Source organism: Lactuca saligna, chromosome 3 (genome assembly GCF_052625555.1).
Source record: "Lactuca saligna cultivar CGN05327 chromosome 3, ASM5262555v1, whole genome shotgun sequence".
Taxonomy (NCBI): Eukaryota; Viridiplantae; Streptophyta; class Magnoliopsida; order Asterales; family Asteraceae; genus Lactuca; species Lactuca saligna.
The window spans coordinates 19124316-19147894 of NC_136419.1; positions in this window are offsets into that span (position 1 = coordinate 19124316).

Below are 23579 nucleotides of genomic sequence, written 5' to 3' on the forward strand. Positions count from 1 at the left end.
TCCATCCCCCTTAGTGCTTCGCTTGCCACGTTTTCTGGTTTCAAGGCTTCTAATTGGGCGTCCTTGATCTGGGTGGCCAGTTGGGAGTGGATCGTCATGGCTAGGGATTTTACTCGGCGACCCGAGTATTCCTTCCTGCTTAAGGCATCGGCTACTACATTTGCCTTGCCCGGGTGGTAGCGAATTTCACATTCATAGTCATTCAGTAATTCCACCCATCTTCTTTGGCGCATGTTAAGTTCTTTCTGATTGAGAATGTGCTGAAGACTTTTGTGATCAGTGAAGATGGTGCACTTGGTGCCGTAGAGGTAGTGCCTCCAGATCTTCAGGGCGAACACCACCGCTCCCAGTTCAAGGTCGTGGGTTGTATAATTAACTTCATGTGTCTTCAGTTGCCTTGATGCATAAGCGATGACTTTTCCCCTTTGCATGAGCACACAACCGAGGCCTTGATTTGAAGCATCGCAATACACCACAAAATCATCAGTTCCTTCTGGAAGAGACAAGACTGGTGCGCTGCATAGGGCTTGCTTTAGTGTCTGGAAGGCGGCTTCTTGTTTATCTTCCCACTCGAACACTACACCTTTCTGAGTCAAGGTGGTGAGAGGCTTAGCGATCTTGGAGAAGTTTTGTATGAATCTTCGATAGTAGCCTGCGAGTCCCAAAAACTGTCGGATTTCTGTTGGCGTTGTAGGTGTTGACCAATCTTCGATTGCTTTGATCTTTGAGGGGTCCACATGTATTCCTTCTTTGCTTACTATGTGGCCAAGGAATCCTACTTCACGGAGCCAAAATTCACACTTTGAGAATTTGGCGTAAAGCTTCTCGGTTCTTAAAATCTCCAGAACTAGTCGTAGATGTTGTCGGTGCTCTTCTTCGCTCCTCGAATAGACCAAGATATCGTCGATGAATACGATGACGAATTTATCCAAGAAGGGTCGACACACACGATTCATCAAATCCATGAACACCGCAGGCGCGTTTGTTAACCCGAATGGCATCACTACAAACTCATAGTGCCCATAGCGAGTTCTGAATGCCGTCTTGGGGATATCCTCTTCCTGAACTCGTAGTTGATGATAGCCCGACCTCAGGTCGATTTTTGAAAAGTAGCTGGCTCCTTGGAGCTGGTCGAAGAGGTCATCTATTCGGGGTAGGGGATAATGGTTTTTGATTGTGAGTTTGTTTAGTTCTCGATAGTCTATGCACATGCGAAAAGACCCATCCTTCTTCTTTACAAATAAGACTGGTGCTCCCCAGGGCGAGAAGCTTGGCCTGATGAACCCTTTGTTCAATAGTTCATTCAGTTGGCTGGATAGTTCTTGCATTTCTGCCGGTGCTAAGCGATATGGAGCCCTGGCGACGGGGGTAGCTCCTGGGATTAAGTCGATCCGAAATTCGACTTGTCGTGTGAGTGGTACACCAGGCAGATCGTCTGGGAAAACATCAGGGAAGTTGCATACTTCTGGAATTTCTTTGATGTCCTTCACCTCCTGTTTCTTGTCTACGATGTGGGCTAAGAAAGCATGGTATTGCTTTCGGAGGTACTTTTGGGTTTTAACACAAGAGATGATTTGTAGGTTCGCACTAGGTTTATTGCCATAAACGGTGAGAACGTTGCCATTCGGCAGATTGAGGCGGACGGCCCTTTCGTAACATAGAATGTCGGCACGATGAAGGCTTAACCAATCCATACCAATGATTATATCGAAGCTTTTTATGGTGACCGGCATAAGGTCAATTTTGAACAAATGGTCGTCTAGAGTGAGAGTACACCCTATGTAAATATCATTAGCGCGCTCAACCTTTCCATTTGCCATTTCTACGATGTAAGAATCTTCTAGTGGTTGAGAATTTTGCTTAAGTATATATTTGAATTGGTGACTTATGAAACTTCTTTCTGCCCCACTATCGAAAAGTACGCATGCATAAGAGTTATTGAGGAGGAACGTACCAGTAACCACAGAGGGATCCTTGACTGCTTCTCCCTGCCCTAAAGTTAGGACTCTCCCTACACCCCCAGCATTAGGGGCTCGTGCCTTGGGGCAGTTCCTCCTGAAGTGTCCCGTTTCACCACATCCATAGCAGGTTTGGCTTGCTCCAGTGTTGGCGGTTGTAGCGACTTGTGCGGCGGTTTGGGTAGTCGCTCTACAGAATCGTGCGGTGTGCCCCTTCTTGTTGCAGTTATTGCAGTGCAACTCTCGACAAGCACCGTTATGGTGGTAGTTACACTTGTTGCACTTGGGAAGAGTTCCCGTATACTGTTTCGGCGGCGCTGGAGCGACAGCAGTAGTGGCGGCACGAACAGCAACAATCTGTTGCTTTTTGGCGGGGTCCTGAGTTGGTTGCTTCTTTTTATTGCCCCAGAACTTCCTCTTGTTGTTCCCTCCTTTTGTTCGGTCGGTGGTGGTTATCACGGTACCACGGCTAGCCCTGTGATCTATGAGTTGTTGTGCCAATTCCTTGGCACTCTCAAAGGTAGTGGGTCTTAAGGCCAATACACTATCTTGAATCTGAGGTGATAGCCCCCAGAGGTATCGTTCCACCTTCTTCTCTTCTGGAGTGACCATTGTTGGACAGAGGAGTGCTAGGTCGTTGAAACGGGCAGTATAAGTTTCAAGATCAGTGCCTGACATTCTGAGGTTCCAAAGCTCTTCTTCAAGTTTTTGTATTTCGCCCCTCGGGCAATATTCCTTTAGCATTAGGGCTTTCAAATCCTCCCAGCTGATTGCGTTAGCTACTGCAGGAGTAAGTGACTTAACTCGGCCATTCCACCAAGTAAGTGCTTTTTCAGTGAAAGTGAATGCCGCATACTTGACCTTGTTCGCCTCGGGACAAGCGCAGATTTCAAAAACTGCCTCAGTCCTTTCGAACCATTGCACCAGTGTGATAACGCCCCCGCTTCCATTGAAAGGATCGGGTTTGCCATTCGTGAAGTCTTTGTAAGAGCACTCCCTCGTACGCCCCGTGCTGTCCCCATGAATGGAATTGGTAGCTCCGGATCCAGAACCGCCAGAACCATTGGTTCCCATTTGCGACATTGCTGCCGCCACGGCTGCCGTTACTGCAGCCTGGAACATTGCAGGATCAAACTGCGGAGGTGGTGGTGGAGGCGGCACTGGGTTGTTGGAAGGCCTTGGTCTTTTCCTTGGTGGCATGGTTCTGTCATAAAAAAAATGACTAGTCGGTAAGACTTCAATAGTGATAACGAGTCGAGTGTTACTGGTTTCATCCCTCTTGTATTTTATCAAAACTTTATTATTTGTAAACTGTTTGTGTGGTCAGGTTATGATGTATAGTGCCAAATATTCAATAAATAAAACATATGCCAAATTTCATTGATAACTTTTAGTACATAACATTTAGAGTGAAAAGTTTGACCTCATAAGGGTCTGCATTACATCGTTACAAAAGATAGTTTTTGGCATTACAAAAACCCTTTGAATAGTGTAATCACATAATCGCAGGGTCGACCTACATACAAAGAGTAACACCAACGCATACTCCTAAAGTTTTACTACCAAAACATGAGAATAGTAATGAGTTCTAATCATTGCGACCCTTCTTTGATGGAGGCTGCGATGATGTCGATGCGCCCTGTAGTTCCGCCAATCTGCGTTCGGCTGCAACCATTCTCTCTTCGAGAGCCATGTATCTTTCCCGATACTCTCTTGTTTCTGCTTGAGCTGCTAGAAGATCTTGGATGAGTTGGTCTCTGTGGCGGGAGTCTCGTTCCAGGTCTCTGGTGCGATCAGTAGTAGACTGTACGATGGCACTTAACTCCCGGACCTGATCGGTCGTCGTCCTACCACGATCATCCATTCTCGCTATTCGTTGTATCGTGACAGGGAGAGCTCTGTCAGCCGGTCCACCATGAGTGAGATCATAGTAACCTCGTTGGTAGCCATATGGTGACCGCTGGCGTTGTTGTCGGCTCCATCTTTCGATCGTTGTTACCCAAGGGGGTTCAGGTCCGTTGTATCCAAAACGGTGCGCGGGTACCCTTGCGATGTAGGGAGGGTTGAATACTTCTGGTGGTTCCTCCGCTTCGTTCCCAAACATGACTAACTCATCACCTTCCTCTTCTTCCTCTTCGTCTTCATTTTCCTATTGGTCGTCTTCCTCTTCTTCTTCATTTTCTTCTTGGTCGTCTTCCTCTTCTTCTTCTTGTTCGTCTTCCTCCTCGGGCTCCTCCTCGGGATCCTCTTCGGGATCCTCCTCGGGATCCTCTTCGGGATCCTCCTCAGGATCCTCTTCGGGATCCTCCTCAGGATCCTCATCGATCCATCCCGCGTTTCCCTGATTGGGAAAATAGGGGTCCCCGGGTATGTGAAATCCTGCCATGTCGTCTGCACGAGAAATGGGGTTAAGAAGCACATATCGGAAAATAATAATCGGGCACTATAGAAACGTACAGATACTCCTATAGTATTTTTAAATGTTTATATTTGGTTCTTAGTGTGTTCTTTATGGAGTGTAATTAGGTTTTTAGATTTGTCGCTCATTACGACTATTCCTTAGTGTGCGTAAGTTACTTCTTGGACGGATATAGTTGATCAGGCTATATCCTTCCCAGAACTGATTACACATGCTAAGGCGTATTAATAATGTTCGACTCCTCCTTTTTCAATTTATGTTCTCCTAAGTTATGACACCATGCTAGTATAGTATGCATGCAAGTATACTTTAAAACAAGAAATTATTTGTTTCCTAAAAGTACAACTCGTTAAATCACTTTAAGAATCAGAGACTTTTAGTCCCAAATGTGTTTATAGTTTGTATATCTTATGTGGTTTGACATACTTAATTCACTATAAACCGTACTCTGATACCAATCTGTCACACCCCCAAACCAAGGATGGCGGAAACGTCCGGGGGTGGAGGACTTCATGTATAGTATCATAACCACAATTTCAATAGTAATTTAAGCAACACAACCAACATATATATAATTGAAAAGTTACATCACTTGTATGGATTACATGTTTCAAAATCAATTACAATATGTTGACAAAATATGAAAAGTTTGACGCCTTAACGTCCCATCCTCAAAAGCACTTGATAATCTGATTAGTGTTTTCCTGAGAATACAAGTTGTTTTAAAAAGTGTCAACACAAAGGTTGGTGAGTTCATAAGCTTTTTATTAATAAACTTAGTAGAAGTTCTTCACAGGTAAATGTCGCGTTTGTTTCAGAAAAATCCGATATTTTTCCTTTAAATCCGAAAAATGTAACCTTATAACCCAAGACCAAAATGTATGAGAAATCATCCTTACTTAGTGGAAATGTCGTGAGTTTGAAATGATATGGAAAGCAAAATTTTTTTAAATCAACCTAAAACCTACTTCGGTTTTAAGAAATCCCGTAAACTTTATGAATTGTTATCTCCCTATGTGAGTCGCTATAATCGTACTGTGACTATGTGAACCTGCCACAACGTTTCTCAGGCGTCGCAAATATGAAATGACATTTGTCACCCGTAGACCTGCAGGTCCCACTGTAGCTAGCAGCAAGGTGTGGGGTGTCAAACCCAATATAGATCTATATACAAGTATCACGTTCTCCCTCAAGGAGATTCTGATTATAACTACCAGGAATTATATCCCGCACTCGGACGTACGGGGAGAGATAGAGTCTCACAATATAGGTTAACAAGTTTACGTGAAATGTGTGTGGATATAAATCTTTCTTGTATGAATGTACCCTTTTTGTACGAGTGTGTTGAGTGATGTATCATAAACTATACCTATTATAGTTTATCTAAAATGTATATAATATGTATGAATTCTTTTTATGGAAATGTATTAGTGTTGTGAATTTATCCAACTATACTTTTTATAGTTACATAATACGTGTTCTAAATGAATGAATAATATTTAATATGAATAACTTATTTTCAGTTCACAATAATAAACTAACAAGGAAACACATTCAAATATTAGAACTTATGATTATACACTTTGCTCAACATATTACAAAGTGTTATGATATTTACATGCTGTTGGCTAACTTTAGCAATTCTGCCCAGTTTTGTAAAAATCATAGAAACATCATACGAAGTCGAAAACTAGATCCGTAAATTCTGAGAGTTCACAAAATGTGTCTAGTTTACTCATAATTTTTATCACGATTTTTAATGACCTCCAACTTGAGTGAATAAGTCCAAAATCACAGACTGGTCCGGATTGTTGTTTGAAATGAGAGGCAGTTTTGTAAAAATCACCATAAATTGTAGAAAAATCGTATGGAGATGTGCAAGTATCCATTTTAAAGCTAAGAACTTGAAGTAATTGCACCTTGTACAGTTTTGAAAACAAAAATGTTTAAGATACCCAAAACAGTCCGTGAATGGAGTTGAACTTTTCCGATGAAGGCTGTTAGAGAAATTTAGTTATGTTCTTAGTGTTTTAACTTGTATTCCCCCCCCCCCTTAAAACTTGAGACAACATGAAAATGTAGGGGTATGAACTCACCTTAAGTGATTTCAGTAGGTAAGTGTTGAAGAAGATAAGTGTTCAACCCAAGAACACTTGAAGAATCACTTGAAGATTCGAAGATCTAACACAATTATGAGAGAGTTTGTGTAAGATATCCATGATTTGAGTGGAAATAATTGAGATAATCATAAAGAGAATGGATTATGCTTACCAAATGTGGAGGAAAAACTCAAGATCAGCCCTTGAATCTCGAATTTCTAGAGAGAGAAAGTGAGAGAGGAAAGAGTTTGATCTTCTTGTGAAATGAGAGTAAATGAGAGAAGTGAGGATAGAGGATGAATATTCAGCCCTCAAAAACGTGGGAAAGAGGGATAATTGAGTGGAAAAGACATTGATGTGACCTAGGTAAGGTGGGGGGTGTGGCTGGTCATAGAGTGGGTGTGGGAGTGGTTGCTTGTGTTAGAAGGTAAAGCAAAGTCAACACTCCACCTCTTTGTACTTTTCCCACTTGCTTTCATTATTTAAATAAATATTTTTATGAAAATATGATTAAATTGTGAATATTTAGGGTTTATTATGTTAAAATATGATTTTGGGTGAAATTCCCACGTTAAAATAATTAAAAACGGGCCTTAAACGCAAAACTACGCGAAAACCGGGAGAAAATGAGTTCCCAGCGAGACCTCTCGGTCCTAGGCCGAGACCCGGTCCACGCTGAGGACTGTAGCCGGAAGCGGACAGAGGGAAACGAAAGGGGCGTGTCAGACGCGAGAGCGAGGGGCGAGGGTTCGGTCCGAAGGGTCATTGGGGTTCGGTTCGGGATAAAAGGCGAGAATGTCAGAACCGAACGTACTGTAGTGAACAGTACCTTCGGTTCGTTTGGTGAACAGTACTTTCGGTTCGGCTCAGGAGGTTTCGGTTCGGCATCAGGAGGTTTCGGTTCGGCTCAGGAGGTTTCGGTTCGGCATCAGAAGGTTTCGGTTCGGCTCAGGAGGTTTCGGTTCCGCATCAGAAGGGTTCGGTTCGGCTCCTCTTGCTCTCAGTCCCTAAGAGGACCTTCGGGTCCTAAGAGGCTTCTCTCTTGGTTTCGGTTCCTAATGTCTATTTTTCTCGTTTCACCCCGTTTTAAGCTGTTTTTGACACGGTTAAGCGTCGGAATGACCCAAATGATTCTAAAAAGTGACGGGAACTATTTGAGAGAGATTCGGGAGAGATTTCACATACTTGGAGAGATTTGGGAGAGATTTGACATTTTTGGAGAGATTTCTCATACAAAGAGATATTTGCGAGAGTTTTCACATACTTAGAGGGATTTGGGAGAGATTTGACGTTCTTGGAGAGATTTCTAATACAGAGAGATATTTGAGAGAGATTTCGCATACTTAGAGAGATTTGGGAGAGATTTGACATTCTTGGAGAGATTTCTCATACAAAGAGATATTTGCGAGAGTTTTCACATACTTAGAGGGATTTGGGAGAGATTTGACATTCTTGGAGAGATTTCTAATACAGAGAGATATTCGAGAGATATTTCGCATACTTAGAGAGATTTGGGAGAGGTTTGACATTCTTGGAGAGATTTCTCATACAAAGAGATAATTGCGAGAGATTTCACATACTTAGAGGGATTTGGGAGAGGTTTGACATAGAGAGAGATAGTGTGGAAACGATTGAGAGAGGTTCCATGTGGGATAGTTGTGAGTGTCCGACATCGAAATGTATGGTTCGTGAACCCTGTTAAGCCTTGTTTAAGGATCTTACACACTCCCGATGAGTATGCAACATTGTTTTATCGTTCTAGTTCATTGATTAGAACTAGGGTTTAGGAAATTTTCAACACAAGACTTTTCTCAAGTGATGTTTCTCATTAATATAGCAAGTTATACAGTATGAACATAACACAAACCCTAATACACAAGGTTTAATAGAGTTGACCGGCTTGACTTGATGACTTGGCTTGACTCAAGATTGACGATTGTCACATTAGTATGTTTGATGCCTTCGTGGCTCAGACAGGATTTATGTGCTATGTGTTATGTGTTATGTGTTCCGGGCTACGGCCCGATGCAGTATGCAGTATATGTGTTCATGCTAGTTGATATGTTATGCCATGCTATGTTCAGTCAGTTTCCGGACTTCGATCCGATGCAAGGGGCAAGGCCCCAGTTAGTCCGGACTTCAGTCCGATGCAGGGGACAAGGTCCCAGTCAGTTTCCGGACTTCGGTCCGATGCAGGGGGCAAGGCCCCAGTTAGTCCGGACTTCGGTCCGATGCAGGGGACAATGTCCCAGTCAGTTTCCGGACTTCGGTCCGATTCAGGGGGCAAGGCCCCAGTTAGCATGGATCTCGGTCCGATGCAGTGGGCAAGGCCCAGTATGTGCTTTATATGTTATTGTATGGTATGTGGTAGTTTGGGAGAGCTCACTAAGCTTCGTGCTTACAGTTTCAGTTTTTGGTTTCAGGCACTCAGTTTTCAAAGGAGGAGCTCGGAAAGATTGCAGTGCACACACACCATATATAGTCAGCTAGCCTGGGATGTTTTACTCTGATAATAAGTTTGTATTTCGAATTAATGCTACAAAATTATGTTATGATTTATGATACGGTTTTTATGAATATGGTTTTAGTAATGTTTTTTAAAAGAAATTTTTAGTCGTGATTTTTGGGATGTTACATTAAAGAAATCATTTATAAGTATTGAATGACTACAAATACAAAAATAACTTATTTTGCAATATATATATATATATATATATATATATATATATATATATATATATATATATATATATATATATTAATGATTAAATGTATACAAAATATTAAAGACTAAATACGTATAAAGTGATAAATATATTATCACATTAAGTTATTTTGGCGGACTATCCGAAAAGCTAGTTGTTAGCTGAAAAGCTAACAGATGGCTAAAAAGCTAGCTGTTAAATAAAAAATTAGTTGTTAGTTGAAAAGCTAGCTGATAAAAAATAACGTTTGGTAAAACTAGCTGAAAAACTAACTGAACTATATAAAATTACATAAAAAGACATGAGGATGACGACAGAGACCGTGGCGGAGATCACCGCCAAGTTTCGGGAGAGGGCTTTATTGGTGCCCCAGTATGCAGGTGACGAGGATATGAGGAAGACTCGTTACCATGATATGCTACGAGCTGACATTCGGGAGCATGTTAGCTTTTCGGCTTGCCCTACCCTGGACTCCATGATTGCCAGGGCTAGGGAAAGAGAGATAGATTTGGAGCACATTCGGAAACGGAAACTTGAGGATGGTCAGGCATCAGGGGCTTCGGGGAAGAAGCCCAAGGGGTCAGATGGGAGGCCAAAAGGCCAGTCGGGACCGAGCCGCTGCAGGAGGTGCGGCAGGCCGCACGAGGGGGCGTGCAGGATGGGATCGTCAGGCTGCTACAAGTGCGGCAAGTTTGGCCATATCAGCAGGGATTGCACTGCTCCTGCGACAGTTATTCAGACATCGGAGTTGCTGTGTTTCCACTGCAACCAGAGGGGCCACAAGAAGGCCAATTGCCCCATGTTGACAGTTTCAGTGCCAGTGAAGGCGCCAGCTCCAGCGACCCTGCGGATCACGGATGGCCGTCAGGGCAAGGCAGAGGCTCCAGTGTTGAGGAGTCGGGCATTTCAGTTGACTGCTGAGGAGGCACGCGCCGCGCCCGATGTGGTGACGGGTATGATTCCTTCCTTCTATCTTTTATTTTACGTTGTTATGATATTGATATGTGCTCCGTGTGTATACATGTGTATTAGGATCGTTCCATGTGAACGGCATCCCGGTTCAGGTATTGTTCGACTCGGGTGCATCCCGATCGTTCGTTTCTCTTGCTCTTAGCAAGAGATTTCATGAGACTTCAGGTGAGTTAGATTGCCCGTTAGAGGTAGAGATTGCTGATGATCGATCGGTTCGAGCGTCGATGGTGTTTCGAGATTGTGTCCTGCGACTGTTTGAGGAGCGTTACCTGGTAGACTTGGTTCCCATTCCATTGCGTGGGAACAAGGTGATTATTGGTATGGATTGGTTGAGCCCTAATGGGGCAGTGATAGATTGCGCACAGCAGCTAGTGCGAGTCAGGACCCCAAGCGGGGGAGAGTTAGTGATTCATGGAGAGCGGCCGCAGTGTGGACCCACTGTGTGTTTAGCAGCGAGGGCTAGGCGCTACCTTCAGCAGGGATGCGCGGGTTATGTCGCGTATGTGATGGATGCCCGGGAGGCGGGTAAGGCGACCGTGAGCGAGGTCCCGGTGGTTCGAGATTTTGCTGATGTTTTCCCGGAGGAACTACCTGGGATACCTCCGGAGCGACAGGTGGAGTTCAGGATTGACCTCATTCCCGGTGCGGCTCCGATAGCCAAAGCACCATATCGGTTGGCTCCTCCCGAGATGCAGGAGTTGTCTACGCAGCTGCAGGAGCTGCTGGACAAGGGATTTATTCGGCCGAGCAGTTCACCCTGGGGAGCCCCGATTCTGTTCGTAAGAAAGAAGGACGGGTCGCACCGGATGTGTATAGATTATCGGGAGCTGAACAAGGTAACGGTGAAGAACCGATACCCGCTTCCAAGGATTGACGACCTATTTGACCAGCTTCAGGGAGCATCTTGGTTCTCCAAGATTGACTTGCGTTCGGGGTATCATCAGATGAGGGTCAGGGAGGAGGATATGCAGAAGACTGTGTTTCGGACGCGCTATGGTCATTACGAGTTTGTGGTGATGCCGTTTGGGCTCACCAATGCTCCTGCCGCGTTCATGGACCTCATGAACCGCGTGTGTAGACCGATGCTGGATCGGTCTGTGATAGTCTTTATCGATGATATCTTGGTCTATTCCAAGACTCGGGAGGAACACGAGGAGCATCTGAGGGAGGTATTGGAGACCCTGAGGAGGGAGAGCTTGTATGCCAAGTTCTCCAAGTGTGAGTTTTGGTTGCGCGAGGTGCAATTTCTTGGGCACCTCGTCAACCAGAACGGGATTCTGGTTGATCCGGCCAAGGTCGAGGCCGTGATGAGATGGGAGGTCCCGAAGTCTCCATCCGAGATTCGGAGCTTCCTGGGATTGGCGGGCTACTATCGGAGATTTATCCAGGATTTCTCCAAGATAGCCGTACCCCTGACACGACTGACGAAGAAAGCCGTGGTCTTTCGGTGGGGACCCGAGCAGCAGGCTGCGTTTGAGATGCTGAGACAGAGATTGTGTGAGGCGCCGATCTTAGCCCTGCCTGAGGGCGTAGAGGATTTCGTGGTTTATTGTGATGCGTCCATTTCTGGGTTGGGCGCGGTGCTGATGCAAAGGGGGCATGTCATTGCTTACGCTTCGAGGCAGCTCAAGCCTCACGAGGCGAACTACCCGACGCACGATTTGGAGTTGGGGGCGGTGGTATTTGCCCTCAAGATATGGCGACATTACCTCTATGGGGTTCGGTGTACCATCTACACGGACCACAAGAGCTTGAGGTACCTCATGGATCAACCGAATCTGAACATGAGGCAGCGTCGGTGGTTGGATGTGGTGAAGGATTATGATTGCGAGATCCTTTACCATCCGGGGAAGGCCAATGTGGTGGCCGATGCGCTTAGCCGCAAGGCGGCGCCGATCAGGGACGTTTGCATGCGGATGACCGTGGTGACTCCCCTGTTGGAGCAGATTCGGGAGGCCCAACAGGAGGCTATCAAGGAGGAGCATCGGAAGAGCGAGCGTGTAGTAGGTCAGGTTTCCTCCTTCGATTATGATAGCCGAGGGTTATTGACACTACACCATAGGGTGTGGGTGCCGTATCACGGAGGCGTGCGCCAGATTTTGATGGAGGAGGCGCACAAGTCCCGATTCTCTATTCATCCCGGGGCGACGAAGATGTATAGGGATCTTCGTCTAGACTATTGGTGGCCCTGCATGAAGCGGGATGTGGCATGGTATGTCGAGCGATGTTTGACCTGCAGGAAGGTCAAGGCCGAGCATCAGAGACCGCATGGCAAGATGCAGCCGTTGGATATTCCACTGTGGAAATGGGAAGATATCACGATGGATTTTATCACGAAGCTTCCCAGGACCGCGCGTGGAGTGGATTCGATTTGGGTCATCGTGGATAGATTGACCAAGAGTGCTCACTTCATTCCGGTTCAGGAGAGCATATCAGCCGAGAAATTGGCCGACATCTATATCAGGGAGATTGTGGCACGGCATGGGGTGCCGGTATCGGTGATCTCGGACAGGGATGTGCGTTTTACTTCCAGGTTTTGGAAGAGATTCCATGACGAGTTAGGCACTCGTCTACATTTCAGCACCGCCTTTCACCCGCAGACAGATGGTCAGAGTGAGCGGACCATCCAGACTTTGGAGGACATGTTGCGGGCGTGTGTTCTGGATTTCGGTGGTAGCTGGGATACCTATCTTCCTTTGGCTGAGTTCTCCTACAACAACAGCTATCACGCGAGTATCGACCGCCCTCCCTTTGAGATGTTGTACGGACGGAGGTGTAGGACCCCGATATGCTGGGGTGAGGTTGGCCAGAGAGTCATGGGAAGCACCGAAGTGGTGCTCAAGACGACTGAGAGGATCCAGCAGGTCCGGAGCAGGCTTCAGGCTGCTCAGAGTCGGCAGAAAAGTTATGCCGACAAGCGTCGATCCGATTTAGAGTTCCAGGTCGGGGATATGGTCCTCCTGAAGGTGTCGCCGTGGAAAGGCGTCATCCGATTCAGGAAGCGGGGCAAGTTGGGCCCGCGATTCATCGGACCATTCAGGGTCTTAGCCCGGGTGGGCAAGGTAGCATATAGGCTGGATCTGCCAGCCGAGCTTAGCCAGATCCACAGCACTTTCCATGTTTCGCAGTTGCGGAAGTGTCTAGTGGACGATTCTGCAGTAGTACCTTTGGAGGATATTCAGGTTGATGACAGCCTGAACTACATTGAGCGCCAGTCGCAATCCTCGACAGGAAGTCGAAGGATTTGAGGAACAAGAGGGTGGAGCTAGTGAAGGTGCAATGGCAGCACCGCAAGGGTTCAGAGTGGACTTGGGAACCGATGGACGAGATGATGGAGCACTACCCCGAGCTGTTTCAGGACCAGACAGCAGACTTCGAGGACGAAGTCTAAAATAAGTGGGGGAGATTTGTAGCGCCTGGTTTCCGGTATGTGAATTTTATTTGAGCATTGCCCTAATTTAACCTTGGACTCGGCGAGTCATAGGGTCCGACTCGCCGAGTAGGGACGAGACTCAGGACACGTTTAAGTAGGCGACTCGGCGAGTCCACATCCTGGACTCGGCGAGTCACCGCTGCTGGATGAAACCCTAAGTTTCAAGGGTTTGCACCCTATTTAAACTCTCTTTCCGCCCCAACTCGTCCCCATTCACCCCAGAACTCCCCCTACATCGTTTTCCCTTGTTTCCTTGAGAGTTCGAGGTGTTCTTGGTGTGGTCTTGAAGGTTTTGAGGAGTAAGAGGAGTAGATCAAGAAGAGGAGAAGGAGATCAGCCATCTTTGTGTTATTTCAACATTTCCTTTGAGGTATAACCCGTTTTCCCCTTGATTCTATGCTTAAAACTTCATTTGGGTCCTTCTTGGTCAATTCCCCAAGTTTGTATGTGCATTATATGTCGTAATAAGGCGTTTGGCTTTTGGACCTATGCAAGATTGAGCTCCAGGAGCTCAGATCTGTTAGCTTTTTGGCCCCATGAGGCTTGTTAGCCCTAGATCTACCCTTTTGAGACATTTTGAGCCCTATAATCCATATTGGTAAATAACCACACGTAAAGTTGGAAACTTTACGTGTGATTCGTGTCCTAGAAGTCCAGATCTATGAATGGCATGGACTGGAATCGAGCAAATCGGTATATTTTAGGAGTGTATGGCAACGACTCGGCGAGTCTGCTCGCGAGTCTTCAAGTTTGTCCCTTCTTCATGTGTCGAGTTGAGCCATGAGTCACAGGGGGTGATTCGGTGAGTTGGGAGCTGAACTCACCCATGTTAGGACTCGGCGAGTCCAAGGCAATCTTCATAGATCAAGAACAGACTCGGCGGGTTGTTCATACAACTCGGCGAGTCTTAGCATAAAGTGTTCATCGGATGAAGATGAACTCGACGAGTTGTTCATACAACTCGGCGAGTAGGATGAAGGAGTTGAATGACAGTTTGAAGGTGAACTCGTCGAGTCATAGCCCGACTCGACGAGTAGAACCAGGGACCCAGGACATTGGTTTGCTAGGGACTCGGCGAGTGGTGGTCCACTCGGCGAGTCGGGTCAACTGAAAGTTGACCCTAGCATTGGCTTAGAGCTAACCGGGGGTAAAATGGTCATTTTACCTAAAGGACAGTTAGCAGTGTTTGATTGAGTATGTTGTGGGAATTGCAGCCGGAGGACTCCCGGAGCAGCAGCAATCAGTTAGTTCCCGATCAGTTCAGCAGCTACTTTGAGGTAAGTTACCTTCCAGTAGCAGTGGGTCTAAGGCCACAATGCCGACCCACCAGTAGGAGTTGTATGATAGATGATTGTCTTTGTGATGTCATCTATGTTTGCTATTATCTAACATGTTATATGCTAGCATGATATGTTGTGTGTGATAGTAGTAGAGTTTGGTTGTTAGGACCGAAGGGTAGTCAGACACCCCAGATACGTCTGACAGTATGTGATGATATGTATGCATGCTGGCTTGTTATGTTATATGTGATCGTAGTAGTAGGGGGTGAAATAGTCCCCGAGAATCGGTTGTTAGGGCCGATGGGTAGTCAGCACCCCAGAATGGCTTGACATGGGTAGTCAGCACCCCAGAATGGCTTGAAACGGGTAAGACGGCACCCCAGAATGGCCGTATGGGTAGGTCGGCACCCCAGAATGGCCGTACCGGGTAGTCAGGCACCCCAGAATAGCCTGGCAGTACGTATGTTATGTGTTTGTATGGTATGCGGTACGTTGGGGGAACTCACTAAGCTTTGTGCTTACGTTTACAGTTTTGTTTTCAGGTACCTCTGCATCGAAGGGGAAGGAGCCGGCGCGGTAGCGGCACGTCATACACACACACACTCTTCGGTTTCCGCATTTATGAGATTCACTGGGATTGTACTCTGATATTTTGATGGGATGTATGGTTTGACTTTTTAGAACATGGTTGCGATGTGTTATGGTGTGAACAAACAATGTTTTTATTTATTAATGTTTTCTAAGGTAATACCTTAAAAATGAAATTTTCGGACGTAAAAATTGGGCCGTTACAGACTTCAAGGGTTTGGGAAAAGATGCGGATACTTTTGCTTCATTTGATCTTCACGTTCCCAGGTAAACTCAGGCCCTCGTTTCGCATTCCAACGAACCTTCACTATGGGAATGCGACTTTGTTTTGTTCTCTTGATCTCTCGATCCATGATCTCGACGGGTTCCTCCACAAAGTGGAGATTCTCATTAACTTCGATTTCTTCGAGTGGTATTACGAGTGTCTCGTCAGACATACACTTCTTTAAGTTGGACACGTGGAAGGTAGGGTGTACATTACTAAGTTCTTGTGGTAGTCGGAGTTTGTACGCCACAGGACCAATCCTAGCAAGGATTTCGAACGGACCGATGTACCTTGGGTTTAGTTTCCCCCGTTTACCGAAACGTATTATCCCCTTCCAGGGGGAAACTTTAAGTAGTACCCGGTCTCCGACCTGGAATTCCAAAGGTTTGCGTCGTTTATCCGCGTAACTCTTTTGTCGATCACGAGACGCTTTTAGTCTTTCCCGAATTTAAATGATCTTTTCTGTGGTTTCCCTTATGATTTCAGGCCCAGTGAGGGTGCTATCAGGGACTTGCCCTCTAGCTAGCTGAGTATCTCCAACTTCGGCCCAACACAGTGGTGATCTACACTTACGACCGTAGAGAGCTTCGAATGGAGCGACTCCAATGCTAGTGTGATAACTGTTATTATAAGAGAATTCGATAAGCGGTAGATGGGTATCCCATGCCTTACCAAAATCTATCACACAGGCTCTCAGCATGTCTTCCAACGTCTGGATGGTTCTCTCGCTTTGTCCGTCAGTTTGTGGATGGTAGGCCGTACTCATGTCTAGCCTGGTTCCCAGAGACTTCTGTAGGGACTGCCAGAAACGCAAGGTGAATCTACTATCTCGATCAGAGATAATGGATGTTGGTACACCATGTAGTCGCACGATCTCTTTAATATACGTCCTGGTTAACTTTTCCATCTTGTCTGTTTCCCTTATTGGCAGGAAGTGCGCGGACTTTGTCAATCTGTCCACAATCACCCATATGGTATCCATCCCACCTGATGTCTTAGGCAGTTTGGTTACGAAGTCCATGGTTATTCACTCCCACTTCCACTCGGGTATATCCGGTTGTTGAAGTAGTCCTGATGGCTTCTGATATTCCACCTTGACCTTGGCGCAAGTGAGGCACTTGCTCACATAAGTAGCAATTTCAGCCTTCATGTTTGGCCACCAGTATAACCTTTTGAGGTCTAGATACATCTTATCTGACCCAGGGTGAATGGAGTATCGAGTCTTGTAGGCCTCGTTCATTACAACATCTCGGTACCCACCGAACTTCGGTGTCCAGATTCGATTCATGAGATAACGAGTTCCATCCCCTTTGACTTCCAAGTTCTTATCCATCCCCCTTAGTGCTTCGCTTGCCACGTTTTCTGGTTTCAAGGCTTCTAATTGGGCGTCCTTGATCTGGGTGGCCAGTTGGGAGTGGATCGTCATGGCTAGGGATTTTACTCGGCGACCCGAGTATTCCTTCCTGCTTAAGGCATCGGCTACTACATTTGCCTTGCCCGGGTGGTAGCGAATTTCACATTCATAGTCATTCAGTAATTCCACCCATCTTCTTTGGCGCATGTTAAGTTCTTTCTGATTGAGAATGTGCTGAAGACTTTTGTGATCAGTGAAGATGGTGCACTTGGTGCCGTAGAGGTAGTGCCTCCAGATCTTCAGGGGGAACACCACCGCTCCCAGTTCAAGGTCGTGGGTTGTATAATTAACTTCATGTGTCTTCAGTTGCCTTGATGCATAAGCGATGACTTTTCCCCTTTGCATGAGCACACAACCGAGGCCTTGATTTGAAGCATCGCAATACACCACAAAATCATCAGTTCCTTCTGGAAGAGACAAGACTGGTGCGCTGCATAGGGCTTGCTTTAGTGTCTGGAAGGTGGCTTCTTGTTTATCTTCCCACTCGAACACTACACCTTTCTGAGTCAAGGTGGTGAAAGGCTTAGCGATCTTGGAGAAGTTTTGTATGAATCTTCGATAGTAGCCTGCGAGTCCCAAAAACTGTCGGATTTCTGTTGGCGTTGTAGGTGTTGACCAATCTTCGATTGCTTTGATCTTTGAGGGGTCCACATGTATTCCTTCTTTGCTTACTATGTGGCCAAGGAATCCTACTTCACGGAGCCAAAATTCACACTTTGAGAATTTGGCGTAAAGCTTCTCGGTTCTTAAAATCTCCAGAACTAGTCGTAGATGTTGTCGGTGCTCTTCTTCGCTCCTCGAATAGACCAAGATATCGTCGATGAATACGATGACGAATTTATCCAAGAAGGTTCGACACACACGATTCATCAAATCCATGAACACCGCAGGCGCGTTTGTTAACCCGAATGGCATCACTACAAACTCATAGTGCCCATAGCGAGTTCTGAATGCCGTCTTGGGGATATCCTCTTCCTGAACTCGTAGTTGATGATAGCCCGACCTCAGGTCGATTTTTGAAAAGTAGCTGGCTCCTTGGAGCTGGTCGAAGAGGTCATCTATTCGGGGTAGGGGATAACGGTTTTTGATTGTGAGTTTGTTTAGTTCTCGATAGTCTATGCACATGCGAAAAGACCCATCCTTCTTCTTTACAAATAAGACTGGTGCTCCCCAGGGCGAGAAGCTTGGCCTGATGAACCCTTTGTTCAATAGTTCATTCAGTTGGCTGGATAGTTCTTGCATTTCTGCCGGTGCTAAGCGATATGGAGCCCTGGCGACGGGGGTAGCTCCTGGGATTAAGTCGATCCGAAATTCGACTTGTCGTGTGAGTGGTACACCAGGCAGATCGTCTGGGAAAACATCAGGGAAGTTGCATACTTCTGGAATTTCTTTGATGTCCTTCACCTCCTGTTTCTTGTCTACGATGTGGGCTAAGAAAGCATGGTATTGCTTTCGGAGGTACTTTTGGGTTTTAACACAAGAGATGATTTGTAGGTTCGCACTAGGTTTATTGCCATAAACGGTGAGAACGTTGCCATTCGGCAGATTGAGGCGGACGGCCCTTTCGTAACATAGAATGTCGGCACGATGAAGGCTTAACCAATCCATACCAATGATTATATCGAAGCTTTTTATGGTGACCGGCATAAGGTCAATTTTGAACAAATGGTCGTCTAGAGTGAGAGTACACCCTATGTAAATATCATTAGCGCGCTCAACCTTTCCATTTGCCATTTCTACGATGTAAGAATCTTCTAGTGGTTGAGAATTTTGCTTAAGTATATATTTGAATTGGTGACTTATGAAACTTCTTTCTGCCCCACTATCGAAAAGTACGCATGCATAAGAGTTATTGAGGAGGAACGTACCAGTAACCACAGAGGGATCCTTGACTGCTTCTCCCTGCCCTAAAGTTAGGACTCTCCCTACACCCCCAGCATTAGGGGCTCGTGCCTTGGGGCAGTTCCTCCTGAAGTGTCCCGTTTCACCACATCCATAGCAGGTTTGGCTTGCTCCAGTGTTGGCGGTTGTAGCGACTTGTGCGGCGGTTTGGGTAGTCGCTCTACAGAATCGTGCGGTGTGCCCCTTCTTGTTGCAGTTATTGCAGTGCAACTCTCGACAAGCACCGTTATGGTGGTAGTTACACTTGTTGCACTTGGGAAGAGTTCCCGTATACTGTTTCGGCGGCGCTGGAGCGACAGCAGTAGTGGCGGCACGAACAGCAACAATCTGTTGCTTTTTGGCGGGGTCCTGAGTTGGTTGCTTCTTTTTATTGCCCCAGAACTTCCTCTTGTTGTTCCCTCCTTTTGTTCGGTCGGTGGTGGTTATCACGGTACCACGGCTAGCCCTGTGATCTATGAGTTGTTGTGCCAATTCCTTGGCACTCTCAAAGGTAGTGGGTCTTAAGGCCAATACACTATCTTGAATCTGAGGTGATAGCCCCCAGAGGTATCGTTCCACCTTCTTCTCTTCTGGAGTGACCATTGTTGGACAGAGGAGTGCTAGGTCGTTGAAACGGGCAGTATAAGTTTCAAGATCAGTGCCTGACATTCTGAGGTTCCAAAGCTCTTCTTCAAGTTTTTGTATTTCGCCCCTCGGGCAATATTCCTTTAGCATTAGGGCTTTCAAATCCTCCCAGCTGATTGCGTTAGCTACTGCAGGAGTAAGTGACTTAACTCGGCCATTCCACCAAGTAAGTGCTTTTTCAGTGAAAGTGAATGCCGCATACTTGACCTTGTTCGCCTCGGGACAAGCGCAGATTTCAAAAACTGCCTCAGTCCTTTCGAACCATTGCACCAGTGTGATAACGCCCCCGCTTCCATTGAAAGGATCGGGTTTGCCATTCGTGAAGTCTTTGTAAGAGCACTCCCTCGTACGCCCCGTGCTGTCCCCATGAATGGAATTGGTAGCTCCGGATCCAGAACCGCCAGAACCATTGGTTCCCATTTGCGACATTGCTGCCGCCACGGCTGCCGTTACTGCAGCCTGGAACATTGCAGGATCAAACTGCGGAGGTGGTGGTGGAGGCGGCATTGGGTTGTTGGAAGGCCTTGGTCTTTTCCTTGGTGGCATGGTTCTGTCATAAAAAAAAATGACTAGTCGGTAAGACTTCAATAGTGATAACGAGTCGAGTGTTACTGGTTTCATCCCTCTTGTATTTTATCAAAACTTTATTATTTGTAAACTGTTTGTGTGGTCAGGTTATGATGTATAGTGCCAAATATTCAATAAATAAAACATATGCCAAATTTCATTGATAACTTTTAGTACATAACATTTAGAGGGAAAAGTTTGACCTCATAAGGGTCTGCATTACATCGTTACAAAAGATAGTTTTTGGCATTACAAAAACCCTTTGAATAGTGTAATCACATAATCGCAGGGTCGACCTACATACAAAGAGTAACACCAACGCATACTCCTAAAGTTTTACTACCAAAACATGAGAATAGTAATGAGTTCTAATCATTGCGACCCTTCTTTGATGGAGGCTGCGATGATGTCGATGCGCCCTGTAGTTCCGCCAATCTGCGTTCGGCTGCAACCATTCTCTCTTCGAGAGCCATGTATCTTTCCCGATACTCTCTTGTTTCTGCTTGAGCTGCTAGAAGATCTTGGATGAGTTGGTCTCTGTGGCGGGAGTCTCGTTCCAGGTCTCTGGTGCGATCAGTAGTAGACTGTACGATGGCACTTAACTCCCGGACCTGATCGGTCGTCGTCCTACCACGATCATCCATTCTCGCTATTCGTTGTATCGTGACAGGGAGAGCTCTGTCAGCCGGTCCACCATGAGTGAGATCATAGTAACCTCGTTGGTAGCCATATGGTGACCGCTGGCGTTGTTGTCGGCTCCATCTTTCGATCGTTGTTACCCAAGGGGGTTCAGGTCCGTTGTATCCAAAACGGTGCGCGGGTACCCTTGCGATGTAGGGAGGGTTGAATACTTCTGGTGGTTCCTCCGCTTCGTTCCCAAACATGACTAACTCATCACCTTCCTCTTCTTCCTCTTCGTCTTCATTTTCCTATTGGTCGTCTTCCTCTTCTTCTTCATTTTCTTCTTGGTCGTCTTCCTCTTCTTCTTCTTGTTCGTCTTCCTCCTCGGGCTCCTCCTCGGGATCCTCTTCGGGATCCTCCTCGGGATCCTCTTCGGGATCCTCCTCAGGATCCTCTTCGGGATCCTCCTCAGGATCCTCATCGATCCATCCCGCGTTTCCCTGATTGGGAAAATAGGGGTCCCCGGGTATGTGAAATCCTGCCATGTCGTCTGCACGAGAAATGGGGTTAAGAAGCACATATCGGAAAATAATAATCGGGCACTATAGAAACGTACAGATACTCCTATAGTATTTTTAAATGTTTATATTTGGTTCTTAGTGTGTTCTTTATGGAGTGTAATTAGGTTTTTAGATTTGTCGCTCATTACGACTATTCCTTAGTGTGCGTAAGTTACTTCTTGGACGGATATAGTTGATCAGGCTATATCCTTCCCAGAACTGATTACACATGCTAAGGCGTATTAATAATGTTCGACTCCTCCTTTTTCAATTTATGTTCTCCTAAGTTATGACACCATGCTAGTATAGTATGCATGCAAGTATACTTTAAAACAAGAAATTATTTGTTTCCTAAAAGTACAACTCGTTAAATCACTTTAAGAATCAGAGACTTTTAGTCCCAAATGTGTTTATAGTTTGTATATCTTATGTGGTTTGACATACTTAATTCACTATAAACCGTACTCTGATACCAATCTGTCACACCCCCAAACCAAGGATGGCGGAAACGTCCGGGGGTGGAGGACTTCATGTATAGTATCATAACCACAATTTCAATAGTAATTTAAGCAACACAACCAACATATATATAATTGAAAAGTTACATCACTTGTATGGATTACATGTTTCAAAATCAATTACAATATGTTGACAAAATATGAAAAGTTTGACGCCTTAACGTCCCATCCTCAAAAGCACTTGATAATCTGATTAGTGTTTTCCTGAGAATACAAGTTGTTTTAAAAAGTGTCAACACAAAGGTTGGTGAGTTCATAAGCTTTTTATTAATAAACTTAGTAGAAGTTCTTCACAGGTAAATGTCGCGTTTGTTTCAGAAAAATCCGATATTTTTCCTTTAAATCCGAAAAATGTAACCTTATAACCCAAGACCAAAATGTATGAGAAATCATCCTTACTTAGTGGAAATGTCGTGAGTTTGAAATGATATGGAAAGCAAAATTTTTTTAAATCAACCTAAAACCTACTTCGGTTTTAAGAAATCCCGTAAACTTTATGAATTGTTATCTCCCTATGTGAGTCGCTATAATCGTACTGTGACTATGTGAACCTGCCACAACGTTTCTCAGGCGTCGCAAATATGAAATGACATTTGTCACCCGTAGACCTGCAGGTCCCACTGTAGCTAGCAGCAAGGTGTGGGGTGTCAAACCCAATATAGATCTATATACAAGTATCACGTTCTCCCTCAAGGAGATTCTGATTATAACTACCAGGAATTATATCCCGCACTCGGACGTACGGGGAGAGATAGAGTCTCACAATATAGGTTAACAAGTTTACGTGAAATGTGTGTGGATATAAATCTTTCTTGTATGAATGTACCCTTTTTGTACGAGTGTGTTGAGTGATGTATCATAAACTATACCTATTATAGTTTATCTAAAATGTATATAATATGTATGAATTCTTTTTATGGAAATGTATTAGTGTTGTGAATTTATCCAACTATACTTTTTATAGTTACATAATACGTGTTCTAAATGAATGAATAATATTTAATATGAATAACTTATTTTCAGTTCACAATAATAAACTAACAAGGAAACACATTCAAATATTAGAACTTATGATTATACACTTTGCTCAACATATTACAAAGTGTTATGATATTTACATGCTGTTGGCTAACTTTAGCAATTCTGCCCAGTTTTGTAAAAATCATAGAAAAATCATACGAAGTCGAAAACTAGATCTGTAAATTCTGAGAGTTCACAAAATGTGTCTAGTTTACTCATAATTTTTATCACGATTTTTAATGACCTCCAACTTGAGTGAATAAGTCCAAAATCACAGACTGGTCCGGATTGTTGTTTGAAATGATAGGCAGTTTTGTAAAAATCACCATAAATTGTAGAAAAATCGTATGGAGATGTGCAAGTAGCCATTTTAAAGCTAAGAACTTGAAGTAATTGCACCTTGTACAGTTTTGAAAACAAAAATGTTTAAGATACCCAAAACAGTCCGTGAATGGAGTTGAACTTTTCCGATGAAGGCTGTTAGAGAAATTTAGTTATGTTCTTAGTGTTTTAACTTGTATTCCCCCCCCCCCCCCCCTTAAAACTTGAGACAACATGAAAATGTAGGGGTATGAACTCACCTTAAGTGATTTCAGTAGGTAAGTGTTGAAGAAGATAAGTGTTCAACCCAAGA